This window comes from Argentina silus, assembly GCF_951799395.1.
Source record: "Argentina silus genome assembly, chromosome: X".
Taxonomy (NCBI): domain Eukaryota; kingdom Metazoa; phylum Chordata; class Actinopteri; order Argentiniformes; family Argentinidae; genus Argentina; species Argentina silus.
The window spans coordinates 42,649,802-42,671,054 of NC_139653.1; positions in this window are offsets into that span (position 1 = coordinate 42,649,802).

The following is a 21,253-nucleotide window of genomic DNA, read 5'->3' on the forward strand; positions in this document are numbered from 1 at the left end:
GTTTTAACACGGAGCTGTCACCTTCATCCATTAGGACAGGCTGGGCACTGGCCAGAACACATTCGAATTGCTGGAAATTGTCAGACTGTTTATTTTTTGCTAAGATAAATATTTATCCAAGCTATTGAATTCAACCCTTTTAATCATAGATGTTCTTTCCTGTTAAATTGACGAATAGCTATGACGAAGTTACAATTTAGTGTCATCAATGATGTGTGGCCCATATTGTTAAAACTAGAAAAATGATTTCCAGAATAAACTTTGTGGGTTATTTTGGTTGTGGAATAGTTGGATAAAATATGTTCAGAGGGCATATAGGCAGATACATTAGAGCAGGTTAGATAGATAGCCTGGATTTATTTAATTTCTGGATTCATTTTATAAGTATGAAATAAAGAAAGCAGTCATACTGAGAAAGCAGTAGTGACTGGTGATAGAAAGAAAGGATGATGACTAAGTAGTTGAAAGAAAGGATGATGACTAGGTAGTTGAAAGAAAGGATGATGACTATGTAGTTGAAAGAAAGGATGATGACTAGGTAGTTGAAAGAAAGGATGATGACTAGGTAGTTGAAAGAAAGGATGATGACTAGGTAGTTGAAAGAAAGGATGATGACTAGGTAGTTGAAAGAAAGGATGATGACTAGGTAGTTGAAAGAAAGTGAAATAGAAGGATAGATAGAAAACAACGTGTGTGATGCCTGTCTGTGTTTTTGTTGGGTCATGGTTTTTCTCAAAGGCCATGTTCAATCTGTGCAATAGAATAGCACATTCTCTCTCAGGTTAACTGGAGGTCAAGGGCCCTGTGCAGGAAAGAGAGACTCTCCTCGTCCACTGAGCTACGTCATAACAACATATGCAAAATGTCTAAATTTGTATGACACATATACCCATAAATGGAGTTTCTGACCGTCTTTTGTTTAATTTTGGTTGTTATGTGATGTAATTCTTAAAATAGTATTTTACTGAGGTGTTATGTCCCTTTGTTCATAGTCAGTAAATGTGATTATTGGTGTACCCAAGTTTCCTCAGCGAGAACAATCCTACAGCTTGGTCTGACAATAATGCAGACTCTGCAATCTGCCATAGATTGCCAGTGATCATGAACAAAGCCCATGTTTTCACAGAAAGGTTGTAGAGTAACAGAGGTTATCTCTCTCTCTCGCTCTTTAATTTTCTCTCTCTCTGCCCCCCTTCTCTCTCTCTCTCTCTCTCTCTCTCTCTCTCTCTCTCTCTCTCTCTCTCTCTCTCTCTCTCTCTCTCTCTCTCTCTCTAATTGATTTCTTTACAGAGAGAGTGCTTCAATGTCCTTCTAAGGACATGTTGCCAGGTCAGGCAGGGGTCCGTCTCCAAAGGTCTGTATTGACATGTTTTTTAGCAGCAGCTTCAGTCCATAGAATGGAATGTTAATCACTGCTAACAGGTTTTCAGGATTAAAGGATCTATTTTAGAGACAGATATTCCTTCACTCCACACCTTAAAAAATAGATCAGAAAAAGGGAGAGTAGAACAGAACAGAATAGGCGTTTTTCAAGGACATCAGCCTGTCTGTTGAAATATTTGGTAGATATTCAACACTGACACTGTATATTCCATTAAACAAATAAAATGTTGGCTTTCTGTGTATATTATCCATCTTGTTCATTGTATAAATATTGTCAAACATCTGGTATAACAGAATACGCAGAGCGTGACCCTGTGTCCAATCACTCCTTCATGTGGTATTTCTAACATTCAGACTCCCCTTCTCTCCTATATCATAGCACATTAACGGAAAACAGTACTTCAATACAGTAGGTGCTGTACGTAGGTAGGAATCGCCTTGATTTAGTATAGGGTATATGCAATATAGGATAGAAGTACTAAAAAATATAGAGTATGGACAGTATAAACAGTATAAACAATATGAACAGTATAGCAGTAAGCAATATAAATAGCAGATGGATGATTATGTGTGTGCATATGTGTTATGATGACAGTGCGTGTGTGAGTGACTTGAGGGGGGCACTGGTGGGGTCATCGTTGATGATTCTGATGGCGTGGGGGAAGAAACTCAGCCTTAGCCTCTCTGTTCTTGCTGCATGACAGCGGAGGCGTTTTCCTGACCGCAGCGGCTGGAACAGTCCATGTTTCGGGTGGTGAGGGTCCTTCATAATCCTGTAGGCTCTGGTCCTACACCTCCTGGTGTACAGGACATGGAGAGGGGGGGTTGGAGCTCCCATGGTTTTTTCTGCCAGGCGTACCACCCTTTGCAGAGCTCGCCTGTCCTGGGCCGTGCTGTTACCGTACCAGACGGTGATGTTGCCAGCCAGGATGCTCTCCACAGCTCCAGAGTAGAAGGACTGAAGGATCCTCCTGGAGACTCTGAATTTCCTCAGCTGCCTGAGATGGAACAGGCGCTGCCTTGCCTTTCCCACCAGAGAACTGATGTGGGTAGTCCAGGTCAGGTCTTCTGAGATGTGGACTCCCAGGTATTTAAAACTGCTCACCCTGTCCACAGCAGTCCCACCGATGTCCAGCGGTGTGTAGGCCCTTAGTTGTGCTCTCCCGAAGTCCACAATCAGCTCTTTTGTCTTGGAGACATTCAGGATGAGGCTGTTCTCCTGACACCAGAGTGACAGGTCCGCCACCTCGTCCAGGTAGCCTTTCTCATTGTTGTCTGAGATCAGCCCCACCACGACCGTGTCGTCCGCAAACTTAATGATGGAGTTTTCGCTGGACTTAGCCACACAGTCGTGGGTGTACAGGGAGTAGAGGAGGGGACTAAGGACACAGCCCTGGGGGGACCCTGTGCTCGGTATGAGTGAGCTGGAGGTGTGTCTACCCACCCTGACCACCTGTGGCCTGGCCGTCAGAAAGTCCAGGATCCAGGCACACAGGGGAATGTTCAGTCCTAGACCAATCATCTTATCAGCCAGTCTGGTGGGGACTATGGTATTGAATGCTGAGCTGTAGTCTATAAACAGCATTCTCACATAGCCCCCCTTCTGTCTGTCAAGGTGAGAGAGAGTGGTGTGGAGGACCTGGGAAACTGCATCGTCTGTAGATCTGTTTGGTCTATATGCGAACTGCAGTGGGTCCAGGGTCTGAGGGAGGGAGGAGCAGATGTAATCCTTAATCAGCCTCTACAGTGCATACAGGCATGACCATGGTCTTTAGTATGTGTAGGACAAGGGGGGCTGGTGAAAGTAGAAATCGGAGGACAGGCTCACACATGTTTGATACCATTCCTCATTCCATTCCATGCATTACAATGAGCCCGTCCTCCAATTTCTACCTTCACTAGCCTCCACTGGAGCATGTTTTGCTGCAGTGCTACACAGCCATACACAGCATGTTTCTCTCTGATTGTTGAATCAATCAGGCGTGTTCCTTCTTGTCACAGCTGGCTGCAAACAGTGAATCTAGATCACATCAGAAATAGGCAGACTGACAGCAGGGGAAACTAAAGGGGACACAGCACTGAGGAGTTTCCTGCGGGGAGGCTTGTGGAGGTAAAATCAGAGCTTGGGCTCATTGTAATGCATGGAATGGAATGAGTAATTATATCAAACACGTGTTTGATTCCTTATTCCACTCCATGCATTACAATGAGCCTGTCCTTCGATTTTTACCTTCACCAGCCTCCCCTGTCCTACACATACTAAAGACCATGGTAATGCCTGTACGTACTGTATGTAATATACAGACTATCCTACATACCATCTCACCATGAAGGTATACTTACATTATACACACATATATACCCCCTCTCTGTACTCTTACACACAATTCGGGCCACTGACCACATGAACTCTGATAAGATAAAGTGTGAGATACACAGCGGTGAGTATCAATCAAAGGATGTTCAGACTTCATAGCTCACTCTGGCATTTACATTGATGTTTGTTTGAGATGTTGATCATTATGCACTGTTACGAACTCCACTTAGCTATTCCTAACAGCACGATCCGTGTAAAATTACCTCTTAGTAGATTAAATGAATGATTAAAACCCTGATTAATACTCAAGACTACTTCTAACCTGTCAATATTGACAGCAGTGATGATTGATCATTACTACTGTATAAGATCATGAAAATCAGTGTGTTCTTTTGGAAAGTGTATTTTGGTTGAACTACTCTGTACAGTATGTCCACAGAAGTTTAACCTTCAATTTGTTGGCTTTCTTGCAATTACATATTTCTGTATCTATTTTGGTATGAATGTGTGTTTTGCTGTTATGCATACAGGATTAGTGTGCATTGTAACTGCTTTAGCACAATGAGTCCCTGTTACCCAGGCAGCTTTAATTGAATCTCCGGCTCAATGTCAGAGGAACTTGTCCCTGCCCTTGAGATGCCGCCCACCATCCCTGGTGCTGGGAGGAGATTAATTAACATAAAGTTATCTTTTCATTATTAGTCATTATGTATGGTTACAGCAATACTGGGATTTAGATAACACAGCAACTCAGAATGACACCTTTGTCTCTAACACAGTGGACAATGACTATATATACACACACACACACACACACACACACTCACACACATACACACACACACACACACACACACACACGCACGCACACACGCACACACACACACACACATGTGCGCACACACACGGTGATGGTGAAGTATGATGTGTCTAGCTGGACCAATAAGATTATGTGTTCTGGCTTGCTTCCAGCCATGTACATTTTCAGTTCCCCTATCACCAGCTACTGTAGATGAGTAATGATGCTGTCCTTTCTGTTTTGTTTACACGATAAGATGTTGGTCCTTTATAAAACAGTCCACAAGCTTTTCATTTTGAGAAGCATTAATTAATTTCTAGGTTTATAGCTAGATGTTTTTATGATAAAAAAAAAATCAATTTGGTTTACTCTATAACTGAATACTGTCACAATGTTGTTGCTAGAGAAATCTCAGGGTTACTCTACAGCAGGGGAGTTTGATGGAAGCAGAAATTGGAGGACAGGCTCATTGTAATGCATGGAATGGAATGAGTAGTGGTATAAAATCAAATGTTTGATACCATTCCTCATTCCATTCCATGCAGTGGTCCCAATGAGCCTTTCCTCCAATTTCTGCCTCCACCAGCTCTACAGACATAAAAGTCACTTCATGTTGAGTTTTACTAAAGGACCTCTATGTGACTCAAGACATTCCGTTTTTTATCTCCTCTGAGGAAGAAAAATAGTTCCTTTTCAACATGATCGCTGCTTTGTGTTTTACAAAAACCTTTTTCCTTATTGTAATATCTCTATCACCTTCCCTTGAGGTCAGGAACTCAAAGTGCTTTTGTTGAGCACAGAACCCTGACATAAATTAACTGAGGAGAAGAACAGTAAAACCTCATGAATGATTGATGCTGCTGTTCCTTCAAATTTCTATCCTTCTGTGATAGGCTTAGAGAAACTTACTCCATCTTGATTATACCTATCCAATTCTTTGTTATCTACACTAGCTAGTGTCTAGGGTGCAGGGGTTGGCAGTTATTTTTGGACAGAGCTGTTGTACCCCCTTACTCAGAGCACACACAATGGTGAAACACTATCAATATTGCTATGTCAAGCTGTTTCTGACACTCGTGACAGTATGATGTCAGACCTTGTCCTAGCCCCCCTGGGTTTTTCTCTGTTCTATTATAGCCTACTGTTTGCTTAGAAATGAATGGTTCCAATTCATGGCTGCATCCTGAATGTTTGGCATTGGTCCTAGAATGCAAATGAAGGATGTGAAGAATAAGAAGAGAAGCGTAGACACGCTCCTCATGGGGTGAAGTACCCATCGAACTGGGATCCTGGTTCAGTCACTTTTCATTATAACCATGTTTTAACAAACTTGATGTTTCTTGTTTTACTGGGGGGGGGGGGGGGGGTAAAGTCTGTTTGTCATGTTCATCATAACCTCTGATAACCTGTTGGACGAGCAAAATAACTTAGAATAACTATAGGATGCCTAGGCTTTAGCTCAGTGGGCTAATGCAGTCTTGTGGTGCACAGTGACCCAGGGTCAAACCAAAAGAGGTTGGAGACTCTTGAATGCCAATTGGCTTAAGCTGAGAGGGTTAACACAGTCTCGGGAGCGCAGACAACCTATGTTCAAACCAATTTGGTCATTGTAGGCAGAAGAACTTAAGAAACCCCAGTGTATTACACAGCTTACCTGGGCCTCTTGTGTGTAGAGCAGAACTAGACTGAATCTCCTAGCCTCAATATGCCTCTCTAAAGGTTCAATTCCAAGGAGATGAAATAAAGCAAACTGCAGTCTGGTCTCAGGCTTCTTTTACTGTGATACTTCTTTTACTGTCCTCCCAGGGTGTTTGAATCAGACGTGTAATGTTGTGACCCATGGATCCAATAACACTAGGCATGCTGCTGTATGGCCACATTTTGCCAAATGAGATTATATCCTCTGGAAGAATCAGTCTCCCCATCAATTACGCAACATTGCTGCTCAGCAATATAAAAGCCCCTCAGCTTTATCTCGCCCCGTCTCCATGGTAACAACACCTGCTGGTTCGCCGAGCTCGCACAGCATAGAGCTACTTCAGTTTAGAACACAGAGAAAGAGTATCTCAGCTTTGCACACCAAACTCCCTTATGCTTACAGGAAGAATCTTGAGAGCCCCAACTATTGAGATGAAGGCATGTGACATCATCTCAATAGTTATGTCACTGTTGCACCCCTCTGCCCCCTCCAACTCGACTAGTCAAGAGAATGGAGAATGGGTGCTGAGGATGGAGAGAACCTTGATTTGACCACCAGGGGGAGACATGTAAGGACGCTTTCAGCCGTGGTTGTGCTGACGATGTATGACGATGTATCTGATTAACTATTAACTGGTAGGCCTACTTTACTTTGTGAGTTCAGACGTCTCTGGCAGAAACTGAACAGAAACTGTTTGGCCAGCCAGGGAAGGCTCTAGACTGGAGCAATGACGTGGCTAGAGGGTCTAATAATAAAAGTCAGTCTAGCCTAGTCTACAGTAGATAGTTAAGGAGTAAATATGATAAGCCAATTGAGTAACATTTATATCCCTGTAAAATACTGACAGTTGACAGGTAGCCCTATCACAACATTCACATAATTCTTGACAGTTCACTCTCCGTCTTCTAGTCAGTGGACTTAAAGCAGAACATCTATTCAGTCCATCCCTATTTCAACTGCACATGGAATAAACATTGTTACTCTTTTGGCCAAATCAATGAAATGAAAAAACCTTTTAATTTCCTTCCTTGGGACCAAGTACAAAGTGTTTCTGTGAAGAGTTGTTTCTCTATTAAAGTTGTCAGGGTTGTAATTGTTCGTTTGATAAACAGACATTACCTAAACCCCCAAGAGAGAGGACATCTAGCCTAGCTAATAGACTTTACTGGCAGCGCTGCCTGAGTGTGTGTGTGTGTGTGTGTGTTTAACAGAGCTGCCTGTGAGTGGGCCTACTGGAGCTTATCCCAAAGTGAATCCACACCAGTCTGGCTTCCAGCGAGCCTCAATGACTCATTGTTATATTTAATGAGATGTGGGTTATTTTATCAATGTTAAGTTCCCATTAAGTGTCGCCTAGCTTATGTCATTTTTTAAATTGTTTTAGTATCATAGTTTTTACCTTTTGCCTTTTCCTCTTGCATTGTGATTATACTTTTGTTTTTTAATGAGCTGGACCAATTAAAGTTCTTATCCTTGTTGTGTTCTCTATAAGTTCTTATACTGGGGCATCTTTAGGCTAGACACTCGATTCAGAGCAGCATGTACAGTACCACACAGCATATTCTGTTTATGTGTGAAGACATGTGAAACCCTACAGATCCCTCTCGCTGAGTGTGTGTGTGTGTGTGTGTGTGTGTGTGTGTGCATGTTTGTGTGTGTGTGTGTGTGTGTGTGTGTGTGTGTGTGTGTGTGTGTGTGTGCATGTGTGTGTGTGCGTGCTGTGAGGAGACGACGACAGTGATATGGACATGCATGTTCAGTATATCTTCAATATCATTAGAGAGTTGAAATCGAGTTGGAGACACTGTTAGATATTATACTTGTGAGGGATTTTAATCCTTGTTTTGCACATTGTAGGCCCTAAGGGCATTGTTGCCATCTGTGTCATTTATAAATGTTTAATCTTTGTCTATAGTAGGCCTATATTCTCTACTAACCATCTCAATTAACAGCATAACTACAGGTACAGGTAACGACAGGTTAAATAACACTGTATGTTAACATTACGTTATATAACAATTCCAATGAGAAGACAGGTCCATTTAGTCTACTTAGTGATGAGTCATTATTTCCCCGTGATGAATTTACAAACTTGGTTCCAGGAAACTATCTCATACTCCGCCTTTGAATAGCTAATTGTTGTGTGTAAAGACTGTAAAAGCAAAGCGAGCGATGATGATGTGTGCTCCAGCAGTGTGTGCCTGGACTCCCGATGCTCTGCGGTGTACGTCGACTTGTCAGCCCGCTGACAGCCAGCTCCAGTAGACTTCAGCGGGCCTCCCCCAGCCTCCCTCCGCTGCTCGCCTCTCCGCGGCCCTGTGCGACGATGTGGGGGCAGTGAAGCCCCCGCGGAAGAAGATTGTCACCGTTTTTAATTAGGCTTTTTAATTACCGAGCCGCTTTTCACGGGAAGTCGCGCCGACGTAACACTTGAATGGAGGCGATAGGGGATCCTCTGAGCGCTTGTCAATGGTGCCCTTTTCTTTCTATCCGCTGCCAAAAGGGATTCATCTAAAACCGAGGATTGTTTTCAGTTTGGTGCGAGCAATGAGCCTTGAGGCGTGAAGTGGGTTTCTCTTTCCCAATTTGAAGCTCTTTCTTTTGAATGTCCCCTGATAAATAACAAGCTAACACAACAATGGGTTTTTGATGCCGGATTACGTGTCAAATGATTCTGCTTGAACGAGGAAGGGAAGATTGTCCAATCAAATGATGAGGACCAATGGCTAAAACTTTATCTCACATTGAAATCAAAATTAATAGAGGTGTCCTAGAGGGATATGAAGGAGATGTATTAATTAGGTTCTTTTTTGTTGTTGATGTTGTTGTAACGTTGTTGTAACGTTGTGTAAAACGAATACATTTTGTCAAATCAGACAATGAATGAGACCATTGCAATGATTCTATAAGGATTGGTATATGCCTTAGCATTCAGCACGAGACTTTAGTATGACAATGATAAACCATAACCAAAACAGCGTCTGAATGTATGTCCCCTGCTATGAAAGGTCATATCAGACATGTCATCATTGATGAATGAGAGGTGGATGTCACCTAGGCCTGATATGGCTATAACTCTTCTACTGGTTACATTAACTATAACATGTATGAATCCTCTCTCATCTACATTGTCTTCATTGTTACTTCAATATTAAAAACACAATTAAGGCAGTAAAAAACGAAAAAATCAATTGGGAAAACATTTGGGTTATATGTGGTTAAACAGTGAGAAGTTCTAATGTCCACACTAGCATACAATCTACCATGCAGGCAAATACATTGCTTCATTTGAGGTGGGACACAAGTGTTGATAGTCACATGATCACAAGTAACTCCTGTCATCTACGTATCCTCTGATAACATAGTTTGTTTTGTGTGTTTGTGTGTGTGTGTTTGTGTGTGTGTGTGTGTGTGTGTGTGTGTGTGTGTGTGTGTTTGTACTTGATCGATATGTTGCCGTGTGTCTTAAGTCGACTCCTGCTTGGTTTGATCTATAGTCTGTGTTCACTGAGCATTTAATGTAATTTTACCCTTCTATTCCTCAGCTTTTGACTGATGACTGTAGTGCTGTAAAATGTTAAGTAGATATGAGAGAGAGAGAGAGAGCGAGAGAGAGAGAGAGAGAGAGAGAGAGAGAGAGAGAGAGAGAAGAGCAGATAGAGAGGAGTGAGGGAGGGAGTGAGAGAAAGAAGGTATATAGAGAGGGGAGGGAGAGAGTGAAGGGTGAAGGGGGAGGGTGAGGGGGAGGGAGAAGGATTATTACCACTTAGGGAGGAACCCAAGCCTGTCATTCTGTTCAAAAGTAATAAAATACAAACCTTGTCACAATTCAAACAAACCCCAGGAGCTCTTACTGTACTCCTCTGCTAATACTAATACTCATTCCTTCTTGATGTGTGATCTGATATCAATACCATTCCTTCCATGCAATATAATGAGCCCGTCCTCCAATTTCTACCTCCACCAGCCTCCCCTGATCTACAGTATATATAGAGGGGCAAGTCAATGAACATGAAGCCAGGTGTTGGTGTTAAAACTGGTGTTATTATCAAGCTGTAAAGGCATATACATATCGTATGGAGTCAGGTAGGGGTGGAGGTGGGGTGGAGAAGGGAATGTTGGGATAGTGGGGTTGGGTGGAGGTGGGTTAGGATGGAGGTGGGATAGAGAGGTGCATTATAGTGGGGGTGGGGTTTAGCATAGAAATAGGGAAGAAATAGGAAGCAGGGGGGAGAGGTGGGCAGTAGATGGCGTGTGGTTGGGGGTAGGTGTAATAGGGTAGAGGGGGTGGCAAAGTAAGGTGGTGGTGGGGCAGGGGGCTAGTCGGGTAGGAGTCAGGGTAAGTAGATGTGTGAGTGGTGCTGATGTGGAGTGGGGTGGGGGTATAATGGAAATGGGGTTGTAGAGTGGGGGAAGTATGGTGGACAGTTAGAGTAGAGGGGGTGGCGCTAGGATGGAAGTAGGGTGGAGGTGGGGTTGTTAGATTAAGGGGCCGCTGATGTGAGGTGGGGGTAGTAGGGTGTAGATGGGGTAGTTAGATGAAGGGGCAGCTGATGGGGCGGCAGGTAGCCTAGAGGTTAGAGAGGCCGGCCAGCAGGTCGCTGTTTTGATCCCCACTCCAGGAGGGAGCCAGATCTGAGCTGGTTACTGGCATCATATCTAAAGTGCCTTGAGCAAGGCACTTAACCCCTAACTGCTCCAGGGGCGCCGAATATGGGGGGGTGGGGGGGGGGGGCAATTGATTGCATGGCCAAATAAACAGTCTTCTTCTTCTTATGTGAGGTGGGTAGAGAAGTAATTAGAGGGTCATAATTGTTCTGTGTGCTTGTGCTTGGGGACAGATGGGTATCTATGGATGGCAGAATGACTCATTGTGGATAGTCTAGAGACAACAGGAAGCTATTGGTACAACAGAGGCCTTAAAACACAAGAATTCCCTGTTGACACATCGCTGAAGAGGAGAGCAACTGAACAGCTTGAGATAGGTAGATATTCAGACTAAACATGTTGACACATCAGTGGAGGCTGGTGGAGGCATAAATAAGAGGATGGGTCGGGCTCATTGTATCATTGTCATATGCATGGAATGAAATGAGGAATGGTATTAAACACACAGAAATCTGAGCCCATCCTTCGATTTCTACCCCCCACCAGCCTCCCACCAACCAATACCATGATATCGCATGTCACTTCTGTAGGATGTCTCATTACCAATCAAATCAAATCCAACTTTATTTATACAGCACACATTTCATACACAGATGCAATACAATGCCCTTTACAGGAAGAATGGATAAAACAGGGAGAACATTTAAAAAAAAAAACACAACAAAGGAGGAAAATAAAAGTATTACAGCCATGAAAGTTGGTAAACACGTAATACCGTTCCTCATTCCAGTGATACCATCCCTCATTCCATTCCATGCATTACAATGAGCCGGTCATCTGATTTCTACCTCCACCAGTCTCCCCTTATAGTGGGTATACTGTATCACATACAGTGCCTATAGAAAGTCATCATACCCTGTGAAATCTTTACCTTTTGTCACATTACACCCTGGAAATTAAAATAAATCAAATCTAACTTTTTTGAGCTGTATGTACACATTATAACCCTCATCATCAAAGTGAAAATAAACAAATAAAAAATTCTGGACAATTATTACAAATTAATAAGTTAAATACCTGGTTTGGTTAAGTGATCAGCCCCTTAGAGTATACCATTATAAACTTGCCCAGGTGCAACCAATCAACTTCAAGATCAAACACCAGGCTAATTGCCCCCCACCTGACATCAATTGTAGTGGTTTTGATTACTTCAGAATAAAACCAGCTGTTTCTTGAGGATTCCACTACTAGAAGTGCATGGTTCTGCAAAGAATTCACCATGGTTGGAAAAGTACTTTCAAAAGGCCTCCGGGATAAAGTTGTAGGAAGGCACAAGTTAGGTGAAGGCTACAAAAAGATTTTGAAGGCTTTAGCTATCCCTCTGAGTACCGTTCAGAGCATCATTAAGAAGTGGAAGGCGTATGGCACCATCAACACCTTGCCTAGATCAGGCCGTCCGTCCAAACTGGATGACCGAGCCAGGAGGACATTGATCAGAGAAGCTACCAAGAGGCCAAAGGCAACTTTGAAGGACTTACAAGTCTTTATGGCTGGGACTGGTCTGTCTGTGCATGTGACAACAATCTCACAAGCTTTACACAAAGCTGGCCTGTATGGCAGGGTAGCAAGAAAGAAGCCTTTTCTGAAAAAGTGCCACAGTCAGTCTCGTTTGTGCTATGCAAAAACACACCTGGAAGATTCTGTTGCCATGTGGAAAAAGGTTTTATGGTCAGACGAGACTAAGATTGAACTTTTTGGACTGAACTCCAAGCGCTATGTTTGGCGAAAACCAAACATAGCACATGACCCAAAACACACCATACCTACTATGAAGCATGGTGGTGGCAACATTATGTTGTGGGGATGTTTCTCATCAGCGGGGACTGGGCAATTGGTCAGGATTGAAGATGGATGCTGACAAGTACACCCAAATTCTTGAGGACAACCTGCGTCCCTCTGATAGACAGCTGAAGATGGGCAGGTCATTCACCTTCCAACATGACAACGATCCTAAACATACCGCCAAAGGAACAACGCAGTGGCTTAAGGAGAGAAAGGTGAATGTCCTTGAGTGGCCAAGTCAGAGCCCTGATTTAAATCCGATAAAAAATCTGTGGATGGACTTGAAGAGAGCAGTCCATCGCCGCTCACCACAGAATTTGACTGAACTCAAACAATTCTGCAAGGAAGAATGGCCAAATATTCTCCAATCTAGGTGTGCAAAGCTAGTAGAGACATATCCAAACAGATTGATGGCTGTAATTGCAGGAAAAGGTGGCTCTACAAAGTATTAAATCAGGGGACTTATGGCTTTTCCAACCCTGTTATTCTTGTTTTTAATTTTTTATAAATTTTCAGAACTGTCGCCTTTTTTTTCATTAGTTTGATGTTGTATGGCTAAATTTGTACATAAAGCTGGAAAAAGTTTTTTTTAATGGGTTTTGATTTCAGGCTGTACGACAAATATAGTAACTATTTCAAAGGGGTATGATGACTTTCTATGGGCACTGTACTGTATTACCTCGGCTGGTATAATCACTGTTGATATTGGATGAACAGGCTTCAAGACTGTAATCACAGAATATTGAGAAAGCTTGAAGGCACAAAAACAACGTTATCATAATGTTTCAAATCTCATTAGAGGGATTTGAAGAGGAGAAGATGAAGGGTCTTATTTATAACTCGGCAAATATAATAATTTAGCTGTGGATATTTGTTCATGAGAATCTCCCGTTGATATCAATGTGGCTGTTGTCACCTTGTGCCATTATCGACCTCAGGGCACAATCATCATATTAATACTGCTGTGTTAACACTTACAGTATAATTGCTCTGCATTATAAATGGATTTCATAAAACAAAAAATGTTTTACTAAAGCTGCACTTGAAACACCCAAATGCTCTACAGTATCCATTCTGAAGTGCTAATCAACATCCCTGTGCCTTGCAATAGGCTGCTCTCACAACCCTTTTCTGCACTGTGAATAAACCTTGGGATTCATCTAGGCCTAACCCCTGAGGAAATGTAGGATATATGTATGCAAGAAATAGAGTGACATTATCCATAATTGGCCATCTATCAAACTGCTACGCTTAATCTCACATAAATCAACACATACAGTACATACAGTGGGGGAAATAATTATTTGATCCCCTGCTGATTTTGTTAGTTTGCCCGATTACAAAGAAATGAGCGGTCTATAATTTTTATGGTACTTTTATTTCAACAAATAGAGACAGAATATCAACAAAGAAGTCCAGAAAAAACACATTATATAAAGTTATAAATTAATTTGCATTTGATCGAAGGAAATAAGTATTTGATCCCCTACAAACCAGCAAGAATTCTGGCTCATACAGACCGGTTATATGCCCATGAGGCACACAGGTTAGTCCTGTCACTTTAGGAAAAGTACTCCTAATCTCTGCTTGTTATGGGTATAAAAGACACCTGTCAATAGAATCAATCTCTTCCATTCCAACCTCTCCACCACCATGGGCAAGACCAAAGAACATTCAAAGGACATCAGGGTAAGAGTTGTAGACCTGCACAAGGCTGGAATGGGCTACAAGACCATCAGCAAGAAGCTTGGTGAGAAGGAGACAAGTGTTGGTGCAATTATTAGAAAATGGAAGAAATACAAAATAACCATCAATCGCCCTCGGCCTGGAGCTCCATGCAAGATCTTGCCTCGTGGGGTAAGGATGATCATGAGAAGGGTGAGGGATCAGCCCAGAACTACACGGGAGGAGCTTGGTAATGATCTCAAGGCAGCTGGGACCACAGTCACCAAGAAAACCATTGGTAACACACTACACCGTAACGGATTGAAATCCTGCAGTGCCCGCAAGGTCCCCCTGCTCAAGAGGGCACATGTACAGGCCCATCTGAAGTTTGCCAATGAACACCTAAATGATTCAGAGAAGGCTTGGGAGAAGGTGATGTGGTCAGATGAGACCAAAATTGAACTCTTTGGCATGAATTCGACTCTTCGTGTTTGGAGGGAGAGAAATGCTGAATGCTACAATCCCAAGAACACCATCCCCACCGTCAAACACGGAGGTGGAAACATTATGCTTTGGGGTTGTTTCTCTGCTAAGGGTACAGGACGACTTCACTGCATTGAGGGGCCAATGGACGGGGCCATGTACCATAAGATCTTGGACGAGAACCTCCTTCCCTCAGCCAGAGCACTGAGGATGGGTCGTGGATGGGTCTTCCAGCATGACAATGACCCAAAACATACAGCCAAGGCAACAAAGGAGTGGCTCAAGAAGAAGCACACTAAGGTCATGGAGTGGCCTAGCTAGTCTCCAGACCTTAATCCTATAGAAAATTTGTGGAGGGAGCTGAAGCTTCGAGTTGCCAAGCAAAAGCCTTGAAACCTTCAGGATTTGGAGAGGATCTGTAAAGAGGAGTGGACCAAAATCCCTCCTGAGATGTGTGCAAACCTGGTGACCAACTATAAGAAATGTCTGACTTCTGTGATTGCCAGCAAGGGTTTCTCCACCAAGTACTAAGTCATGTTTTGCTTGGGGATCAAATACTTATTTCCTTCGATCAAATGCAAATGAATTTATAACTTTATATAATGTGTTTTTTCTGGACTTCTTTGTTGATATTCTGTCTCTATTTGTTAAACTAAAAGTACCATAAAAATTATAGACCGCTCATTTCTTTGTAATCGGGCAAACTAACAAAATCAGCAGGGGATCAAATAATTATTTCCCCCACTGTATGTTACATAGTTATCAGGGGAGGCTGGTGGAGGTTGAAATTGGAAGATGGGCTTATTGTAATACATGGAATAGAATGTAATGAGGAATTGCATCAACATGTGTGTTTGATACCATTCCTCATTCCGTTCCATGCATTACAATGAGCTGTCCTCCGATTTCTACCTCTACCAGCCTCCCCTGATCTTTATGCCATAGTGAAGATGCCATGTTGATGAAGTTTTTACTTACAGTGCTTTAGAGAGTATAAGATGGCACCTGCAAAGGGCCAAGTCATGAGAGCTGCTGTCGGGTTTTTTTTGAGAGAGCTCTCCAACAAAGAAAATCTATATTTTGAATACCAACAAATGACAAGTAAACTAAACTTGGAGCTTGAACTTGGAGGCTACAGTGACAGCAAAAATGGATTATATACAGATGTATTATATTTGTATTTAACCAGGTTAGACTCTTGAGGTTGGAAACCTCTTTTGCAAGGGCGACCTGGCAAGAGGGCAAGAAGGTAGTAAAATACCAGTGTGTACATACAATGCATTACACAGACACAAAGAGATACACAGACACAATGTTTCAAATAGTTACAAACTATGGAGATATTCTCAATACCTCAATATAACAGTAAAGGATCTTCACCCCACACAATTCCTGCATGGCGGCACATTTTGTTGCAGGCACCTGCACAGGTAGGGGCAAAAGGGGAAACTCACAAAGTCCCTCCTGGATGGTGTTTATTGTAAACAGTTGTTATTGCATAAGGGCCATGGCCTTGGCTCGTAATGATGACAGCTTCATCTAATATTGAAGCAGACTGGGTGCTTCTATAACCCCGGGATCATACTGATTTGCAATGATTTCTTTTTCTGCAGGTTTCTTCTCATGTATTATACATGTTTAATCAAACACATTCATAAGGGCTGTTGTGGTAGAGAGGGGTCAAGAGACTAGTAGGGGCTTGTAGGGGCTGCAGTAGAGAGAGGTTAAGGGTAGAGAGGAGGATAAGGGTCAGGTAGGGGCTGCAGAAGAGAGAGGGGGTTAAGGGTGAAGAGTGGGAACAAAGCCTAGTCAGGGTCATGTTAGAAAGGGGGAAGGGTTAAGAGGGTGGCTCTTCTCTTCATCTGACTCTTGATACAAAAGTGATGCGCCATGGGTAAGCATCAATCATAGCTGCTGTATGGTGCTATAGTATACACACTAGATAGTGTGCAGTTTAGTATAGTTTACACACTAGATAGTGTGCAGTTTAGTATAGTATACACACTAGATAGTGTGCAGTTTAGTATAGTTTACACACTAGACAGTGTGCAGTTTAGTATAGTTTACACACTAGATAGTGTGCAGTTTAGTATAGTATACACACTAGATAGTGTGCAGTTTAGTATAGTTTACACACTAGACAGTGTGCAGTTTAGTATAGTTTACACACTAGATAGTGTGCAGTTTAGTATAGTTTACACACTAGACAGTGTGCAGTTTAGTATAGTATACACACTAGATAGTGTGCAGTTTAGTATAGTTTACACACTAGACAGTGTGAAGTTTAGTATAGTATACACACTAGATAGTGTGCAGTTTAGTATAGTTTACACACTAGACAGTGTGAAGTTTAGTATAGTTTACACACTAGACAGTGTGCATGTTTGTAGAGAGGGATAGGAGCAGCAGCCAGAGTTCCACTTGAGAGCTAAAAGACCGAGAGTGCATGGAATAAATAGAAACAGATTACTGTCTAAAGAGCAATTCAGCACCTGCTCAGGGTAGACAGGCCTGTGTTTGTCACGGTAATATATGCAATGTATAATTCATATCAAACCACAGAACTTGTAAACAACTCAGATGCTATAATATAGCACTCACTGCAGCTGTGCCTCAAAAACCGGCTGTCAGAGCTATGATGATGATGATGATAATGATGATGATGATGATGATGATGATGATGATGATGATGATGATAATGATTTCTATTCAATCTGTCAGGATTTGTTTTCTCTGTCTTATACATGTTACACGCATGAAAAACACACACTCAACACAGCAAAATAGTATAAAATTCATGCTTACTGGGAATTACTCAGAGCTACGCTCCGAGACAGACTACACCCACACAGCACAGGCATAAGTAGCCCCTCAGGATTAGGGGTGACAGTATTGACACAACAATACATCAACCATGCTGTTAGAATGGTGCAGGGACAGACGCTGTCACGCTGTGTTCAAGGTGTGTGACTGTTGATTAACTATTAATCTTCAGTGGCAGATTTCAGTGTTTACAACAAGACCAGGATAATGCATAGCCTACCCTCATGTGATTTCTCAGCAGGAGCGACAGACCCTTTTTTCCCCTTCTTGCTACAATACCCCAAACGCTATGATTTCTATTGGAATTCGATATCGAGTATAGATAGATAAAGTACATTGAGTATGGGCGAGAATGATAATGATAATGATAATGATAATGATAATGATAATGATAATGATAACACAAAAGCATTCCTGAGTCTGGCAGATAGCCAATGGTCGATGTCAGCTACAGTAAATGTTAAAAGTTTCAATGCAAATTACAAGACAACTCATGCCTTCAACCCAGGCGGAGCAAACAAAAGCCATTCAAATTCATACCAATTACAATCAGAAACATGACAGCAAACAAACATGTTATTCATTCTTGAATTCTGGAACTAAACTGTTTTGTCTGGTTTGTCTGTTTTCATTTATTTTAATGTCACTTGTATTTATCCAGCTTGGTCTTATCGAGATAAAATCTCTTTTGACCTTAAATGGATGTTAAGCAGAAAGTTTACTGTTCAATGTGAGTCATGTTTGAATTTAAAGCACAGATCCTGCCTTTGATCATAATGGAGTTTCTCTAGCAAATACAACATGTAGTTCAATTGGTCTTCTTACAATGAGACCCCTATTCACTGTGACTGGGTAAACATCATTATGGATACGTCACAGAAGAAGAAACTTAGTGAGGATCACTACATATAAACACATAAGTGATTGATATGAATCTAAATGTAAATTCATGGAAGCAATTACAATGAAATCGAAGGTGCTGTATATTCAAATGGTTTATTCAATACATATCATAATGTAATTTTATTTTCTGTGTGGCTCAAGAGGATGGCTGAATACAGATAGTCATCATTATACACAGGGACACCCTCCATGTTAAAATATATCACTACTGCCACTCAAGAGAGGCTGGTGGAGGCAGAGCAATTGGTGGACAGGCTCATTGTAATGCATTGAACAGAATAAGGAGCGGTATCAAACACTCAAACACACCTGTCCCATTACCATACCATTCCATATTCCAATCCATCCGTTACAATGAGCCCGTCCTCCGATTTCTACTTCCACCAGCCTCCACTTTCCTTTCTCCTGTCTCTACAATGATGCCTATAAAAAAGTGATACCGTCATCGGGTTCATCAGTGAGAGAAAGCAACAGGGCTTTGCTGTCTCCTAGTGGACGATTAGATCAAACATTTGTTGCAGCACTCCTCAGACTGCTCTTACATTTTACTCATAACCTTCCTACCGTCCTCACACTCGGGAGTAGAGATTCTTAGACTAACATGTCGGACCATTATCAATAAATCAATCAATCAATCAATCAATCAATCAAACTTTTTTTTGTATAGCAGCACATTCTGTACATATGGGAAAAAAATAAATGAATAACGGCACAAAAATGATGGAGAAAAAGGGACATAAATATCGTTCTTATCTGTGGTGGATATCTGTCAGAGCTCCTTGGTGCAACACTATATTTGGGATTATTTATGAGATAAGGTCTTATTGTCTTCTATCAAACTTTCACTTGTATTAAAGAGTCATACTAGTTTACTGACACCATTTTGTGATTTATTATGAGCAAATTAATGAAGGAATATGTTTTTATGTTGGAGTTGTATTATTTAAGATCAAGTTGAATGTAGTGGGTATGTTTTTATGAACTCCTCCCTGCAATATTCTATTTTATTCTTTTATTCTTTTTATTCTATTATTCTATTCTATTGTCACTTTATTTTGTTGTTGTGTTGTGAGCTGCTGTAACGCCTTAATTTCCCCTCGGGGATCAATATCTATCTATCTATCTATCTATCTATCTATCTATCTATCTATCTATCTATCTATCTATCTATTTATCTATCTATCTATCTATCTATCTATCTATCTATCTATCTATCTATCTATCTATCTATCTATCTATCTATCTATCTATCTATCTATCTATTTATCTATCTATCTATCTATCTATCTATCTATCTATCTATCTATCTATCTAATATGTATTCCTAGGCCTAGAGTGATTCCTGCAGCAGGAATCACTCTAGGCCTATTTATTTAAGAAAACTTTATACCAACACTTTCAACAAAAGTAGAATTTGTGATGCTTGAAATGTACTTTGAAATTACATAAGAAAGGGGTTATTTAATTGAATTATTATTGAATTAACACATGATTGGAAATTTTCAAGAATAAAAAAATATTTTTAAATCCTGTGCATATCAGAAGAGTGGTTTTGCCCATCATTAATCAGAGGGACCTTTTTTTTGTCAGCTTGATGACGCAAACAGTTTCCACTTAAGAATTGTGACAACCAATATAAAACATTGTAGGGTGAAAACTGAAACATTGTGACCACGGACGGTGACGATGTGAGGGATAAAGAAACACTAAGTGTTCCAATTCCCACATTTCCCCATCTTTGAAAAATCAATGTATCAACTACCTTACCCACACACACACTGCAGCCCCAGACCAGAGCGAGCTGACAGTGACAGCACGCGTGCGCAATGTATCCACTAGCTCTCGCTGTCGGTGCTGAAGTTGGGCGGATGGAAGAGAAAATAACGGCGATGGAGATTATACCGCGGGATGCAGATTTATGGTGCGATAAACCAAGCATCAATATAAAACACGTATAAAGTAACCATTATTGAAGACTGACAACCTGAAATAAAACGGTAAGATAATGAATATTCGTTATTGTGTTAGCTAAATGCTCCCACAAGCTAGCAGAAGCTATGCTAGCATTCAGCCTGGCAGTAGCGTACGCCTCTTCGCAGCGAGATAACGGTCTGTAAGAAAAGTGGGTGTTTTTTAATTTTTTAACATTATTAATGCGGCAATGAAGCTCTTCCGTTGTCTTCCACTGTTTTTATATGACACTGTGGTGTGTTATGAAACGGAATTGGCTTGTCTTTTCCCGCTGCCTGCAATGACTGAGTTCAGATGCTCCGATTCTCACAGCTGCAAGAGAAACCATGCAAAACAGCCCGGCAGCACAGCAGCAGCAGGCAGCGACAGCTAACTGTATGGGAGCGATGTGTTTGAGTCGTAATGAAGCATGCATAAAGGCCTCCAAAATAGCTAAGAGCTGCAAGATATACAATGTTAGAACTCACTTCCCATTTTGCTTCATGCATTTTCCAATTATTGGCTCCGATTTCTTGCTAAATGTGAAATGACCTCTTCCAACACCAGTCTATCCGTCATTCCACGCATATGTAATAGGCTAGCTGGCTAACATAAAACGCCCACGATATGAAGTGGCATTGGCATTTATGTTCTTAGATTATGATTGATAGATTTTTGTGGTGCCAGCAGATTTTCCTTAATCATGCACTGATACACGTTATTAGCCGGTTTTTTGACCGGCGTCTGCAAATCAGAGGACACGGATTTTATTCCATAACTT